The sequence below is a fragment of the Mus pahari genome, chromosome 5 (assembly GCF_900095145.1).
Source record: "Mus pahari chromosome 5, PAHARI_EIJ_v1.1, whole genome shotgun sequence".
Lineage (NCBI taxonomy): Eukaryota > Metazoa > Chordata > Mammalia > Rodentia > Muridae > Mus > Mus pahari.
The window spans coordinates 103,376,751-103,382,692 of record NC_034594.1 but is presented as its reverse complement, the minus strand read 5'-3'; the positions used below and the strand labels follow the sequence as shown (position 1 = coordinate 103,382,692).

At 41.1% G+C, this 5,942-nt stretch overlaps 1 non-coding gene across 1 annotated transcript; it reads left to right on the top strand.

The window, feature by feature from the left end:
• Positions 1–2,398: 2,398 nt before the first annotated feature.
• Positions 2,399–2,510, top strand: LOC115064230. Its single transcript, XR_003844054.1, has one exon. It is a non-coding gene; the product is annotated as a U6 spliceosomal RNA (small nuclear RNA).
• The last annotated feature ends 3,432 nt before the right edge of the window (positions 2,511–5,942 follow it).

Here is a 5,942-nt window from a genome sequence, read left to right as displayed (position 1 = left end):
TAAACCCAGCTCCAAGTATCTAATAGATTTTCAGTTAGTGGATTAACACTGATTCAGGAGTCAGTCAATGAACACACAGGTTTCAGTAATGGTTTTTAAATAAGAAAAGAAAGGGGCAAAGAAATCACAAGCCAAAAGCATATAGCTCTTCCTGGGATACACATCTGAATTCTTTCTCTCTTTTTTAAGGTTATTGCACATTGTGTGTGTATATGTATGTATGTGATGTGCACATGAGTGCAGTTGCCCACAGAGGCCAGAAGAGAGCATTTGATTCCCAGTGGTGTTACAAGTGGCCATATAGCATCCACAGTTAGGAAGCAGAGAGAAATAGATGCTGGAACTCAGTTTGATTTCCCCTTTTTTATTCAGTTCAGGAATCTAGCCCATGGAATAGTGCCCCCACTACCACCACACACACACACACATATTTTGGGAGAGTCTTTCCACCTCAGTTGACCTAATCAAGATAATTCCTCCCAGCTATCCCCAGAGATATGTCTTATAGATGACGCATCAAGCTGACAGTTGGAATACACCATCACAGAATCTTTACCTTATTTCAAAAAGCCAGTCTAAGACTGCACAGAATGGGGTTTTGATTCAGTGGGTCCATGCTTGGGTCCGTGCTCAGCATGTCAATGCTGAGAACTTATCATGACACCAAAAAGTCATTTGTTCAGTAAAACTACAGAAGCTTAGAGGAAGGGAAACCAATGAGCCACGTGGCAACAGAATACATAAAACAGCAGGAGGTGCTCACACCAGAACCTTATCAGCAAAATACGAAGTGATTAACGAAGAAAAGAAACAGCTTTAGTGCTCTCCCATGGAATGGCTGCAGACTTTCCCTGAGCTGTTGTATACAGAAATAACTCACGTATCACCAGTCAGCTATGTCAAACACACCAACAAGGCCTGGGCACGCTTAGTACATCACGTTTTAAGGATGTATTTTATTTCTAAATTAATGTTTATGTGAATGTGTGTGGTCACGTGCATGTGAGTTTAGGTGCACGCGGAGGACGGAAGAGAGCATTGACTCTCCTGGAACTGGAGTTTCCAGGCAGTTAAAAGTCATCCAGTGGGCTGGTGAGATGGCTCAGTGGGTAAGAGCACCCGACTGCTCTTCCGAAGGTCCAGAGTTCAAATCCCAGCAACCACATGGTGGCTCACAACCATCCGTAACAAGATCTGATGCCCTCTTCTGGAGTGTCTGAAGACAGCTACAGTGTACTTACATATAATAAATAAATAAAAATAAATCTTTAAAAAAAAAAAAGTCATCCAGTGTAGGCCCTGGAAACTAAGCTCAGGTCCTCTGCAAAAGCAGCATGTGTTCTTAACTACTGAACCATCTCTCCAGGCCCTAGGACTTGATTTTAATGACACCCAGGCCACACGTCCAATCATCACATAGCCTCTGTAATTTCATAGAGAGAAAAACTCAGTGTTCCCTTTGGGCCACTCTGTTCACCAAAGCCACTCTTTATGCTATGGCCAGAGAGATCACAGATAGACAAGCAACATGGCCTATACCTATATCCAACCCACTTTTTAGCTTTAAGCTATATAATGGCTGGATGGTAGCCCACTAGAAATTCACATGCTAACATCCTAGTACCTCAGCATGCAAACACATGTGTAGACTACTTGAAAGAAGTAATGAATGAAAATGAGATCATTTTGGGTGAGTTGTAATGCAACAGGAGAAGACTTGGACATTGGTATAGACAAAGGGATGATTGGCATGTGATGGCACAAGAAGATGCCAAGCAGAGAGATCTCAAAGAAGTCAACCCTGTTGTTAAAGGTTAATATTGATTTTCAACTTAAGAGAATCTGGAATACCCTAGGAGATGAATAATTGGGAATGTCTGTGAGAGAGATGCTAGACTGGGTTAATTGATATGAAAAGATCGACCCTACATGTTGGAGACTCTGTTCTGTAAATGGGGGTCCTGGGCTGAATAGAAATTAGATGCCAGGCTGAGCACTAATATTTATCTCGGCTTCCTGGCTGTGGATACAATGTGACCACTCCCTGCCACCTCCATGACTTCCTGCCATGATGAAATGTATCCTAGAACTGTGAGTCAAAATAACCCTTCCCTTTCTTAAGTTATTTTTTCCCAGGAAATTTTGTCACAGTAACTAGGAAACTAACTAATGCATCCATGAACACCCTGATGCTGTACTTCTAGGCTCCTGGGCAATGAATAGTAGAATGCTGTGGTCTAAGCCTTCTTCTGTGGTGCTTGGTCATTTCTAGCCTGGCAGGCATATATGTGTCCTACCTCCTTTCATCAACTTTGCAACCTCACTACAAGTTAAGCTCCAGGACTGCAGGAGGTTTAATTATATCCCTGCATATAAAGCAATGCCTGGCTGAGAATTAGTGTTCAGTAATATGTGGAGCACATTATACTAAAATTGAAACAATATAGAGAAGATTAGCATGGCCCCTGTGCAAGGATGACACAAACATTTGTGATATGGTCCACATTTCCATAGTGTCTGTTGTTGGGGACTTGCCAAGGAGCAGCCTCAGCTTGGAGAGCAGTGAAACAAACCACTCGAGGTCAAAGCACAGGTCCAAGGTGATGGTCTATGTTCTGCTTGAGATAGCTTTCTAGACAACGCTCTGCTCTAGACAGCTCTCTGCTCTAGACAGCTCTCTGCTCTAGACAGCTCTCTGCTCTAGACAGCTCTCTGCTCTAGACAGCTCTCTGCTCTAGACAGCTTTCCCGTGCACTTCTAAAAACTCTCTGGATAGTTCATCTCTTGTCTTTTATTTGAATATCAATTCAGCCATGACCTGGAATGGTTTGTATATGCTTGGCCCAGGGAGTGGCACTTTTAGGAGGTGTGGCCTTGTTGGAGGAAGTGTGTCATTATGGGCACAGGTTTTGAAACACTGATCCTAGCTCCCTGGAAACCAGTTTTCTCCTGTTTGCCTTCAGAACAAGATGTGGAACTCTCAGCTCCTCCTACACCATGCTCCCACCTTGATGATAATAGACTGAACCTCTGAACCTATAAGTCATCCCCAATTAAATGTTGTCTTTGTAAAAGTTGCCTTGGTCATGGTGTCTGTTCATATCAGTAAAACCCTAAGTTGTTACCCCAGGTTCCCTTTTGATTATCCCATGAATCAGCACCCCATGACCCCCAGCCTCTTGTGACTTAGGAGACAGCAAGCACACATTGTTTTTAACAGTGCAAAAAATTTCAGAGACCTGCCTGCCTTTGTTAAGTGTAGACAATAAACTCCCTGGGTGGGGTCTTACCCTGCCATCACCACTCCCTAAATCTCTTTATCTTCTTCTTAGTATCTTTCTGACAAGTTGGCTCATAATGCAGCTGCCTCTGTTCCTATAGATCTGTGAAGTTACTTATGCAATTCATATTGCATCCTTATTATATATTTTCAAACTTATATTTTTAGAGTTCTTTCCCACAGCCTTAAGGGCTGTCCTGAAGGTCCCAGCACTTACCATTTTGCTAAAGCACTAGCCACACCTATGCCTCCTGGACTCGTGCTGTCTCTGAGTATCATGGAGTCATTACCTTTAACAGGGAGGACATTCCTCAAAGGAGGAACGTGAAAATATGTACATTTTTATATAAACAAGCCTTATACCCACAGTAACCATTGGCACTCGTGGAGGCCCATACCCTTCTGGCTTTGTTCCAGGGGCAGGAACCATGTCACGTTGTCCCTACCATGGCCAGGCCAGATTCGGCAGGGATTTATACATACATACATACATACCCATACATGTGTGTATGCATATGTATGTATATGTGTATATGATGTATATGTATATATACATATATGTGTGTGTTTACTTCTATAAAATAAATATTTGTGTTTTACTACAAAATGAAATGGATGGTAAGAAATTCAAAGTTGTTTTTTTTTTTTACAATGATGAAGAATAAGACAAGATGTCTCTTATTGCTCCTGTATTTCAACAACATCCTAGGAGCTATAGCTATAGCAATAAGAGACAAAATCACAACTAAACTATGCAAAGGAGAAGGAAGGAAGGAAACATCTTTGTTTTCAGATAACATAATCCCCTATGCAGGAAGTGTGAATGAACTGCCAAGCTGCTTCCTGGAATTAGTAAGTGTTACAGTGTGATCACAGGATAGAAGGTTAATACACTCGAAACAAAGTGAGGGGAGAGAGATGAGGCTAAGAGAGAGGACACAGAGAAGGATGGCTAACACAGCAGGACTGCCACACATACGAACTCACAAAGACCCTAGCAGCATGTACAAGACCTTACACAGGTTCGAGCCAGAGAGGATCCCAGTGCTGAGTTTATTATATATCAGCAATGGAAGAGCCGGACTCAGAATTAAAGGCATGGCCTGAAAAGATGGCTTTGTGGTTAAAACCTCTGGCTGCTCTTCCAGGGCTACAGTTCCTAGCATTTACACGGGATGCTCACAACCATCTGTAACTCCAGTTCCAGTGGATCCTGCTCTCCATAACCACATGTGTAGTACACAGAAATGCATGGAAATGCATGGAAGCAAAATACCCCTACACATACAAAAATAATAACTTAAAGTTAAAAAAAATTGTATTATCACCAAAAGCTATATAATACTTAAGTATTAAATATAAGAAACTTTGGGGCAGTGAAATGGGGCCATAGGTAAAGGGAATTATGTGAGTTTGATCCTTGAAGCTCACATAGTTGAAAGAGAGAACCAACCTCTACACGTTGTTCTGTGGTCTCCACACACAACTCTGTAGCATGCATGCATGCACACATACCAAATAAATAAATGTAATTTAATTTTTAAAAAATGTGTGCAATCTAAACATAGAAAATTGCAAAACTGTGATGGAAAGAATAATATCAAAAGAGTAATAGGCAAATGGAGAGACCATTGGTAAAGAAAGGAAATCTCAATAATGATGAGATACTAGCTCTTCTCAAACTGATAGAGTCAATCTCAGTCAAAATCTTAGTGCATCAATTGATCAGTATCTACAAACTGAATTCTAAACTTTATTTGGAGATGCAAAGGAGGTAGAATAAGCAACATAATATTGAAAAAGAACAAAGATGGGAAACTGATATTATTCACCCTCAAGACCTACTGTAAAGCCACAGTCATCAAGACAGTGCAGCATTGATCAAAAAACAATAATAAGATAAATTGAGTAACAGCACAGTAGAAATCCCACAAGTGGGCCATATAAATACAGTCAACATCCTCGACAAACTATCAAAAGCAATACAATGGGGGAAAAAAGACCTTTACAACAAATGGTTCCGGAAAAATTGGATATACATATACAAAAAATAAAAAAATAAAATAAAGTTTACACCCTTCATAAAAATGTAAGCTGGAGCAAAAATCAAGATGCAAGATGTAATGCTATGCAGCCATCAGGATATGACAGGAGAGAAATCTAATTGACGTTAAGTCTGTAAAAGACTTCTGAGACACAGCACCAAAGGTGCCATCTACGAAAGCAAGCCCCAGGAAAAGCTATGAAAGGAAGGGCTTTGTTTTAAGTTTATCTGTGAGCTACACAAGAGGGTCAGTGGGGAGGGAAATGGGGCCAGCAAGGTGTCTGGCTGGGTAAAGGTACTTGCAGCTAAGCAAGCCTCCGTTTGATTCCTAGAACTCCCACGCTGGAGTGAAAGAACCAGTTCCTACAAGTTATCCTCAGGCTTCCACATGTGCCTGAATGTGCGCGCGTGCACACACACACACACACACACACACACACACACACACACAAATAAATAAATAAATAAATAAATAAATAAATAAATAAATAAATAGGCATACAAAGACTAAAAAAAAGAAGCCGCAGATGCATCTGATAGAGTCATCTTCCAAAGCAAAAGCATGATCCGGGAAGCATCTAGTAAGCATCTACTCAGATCGGTGTTTGTCAGTAATCA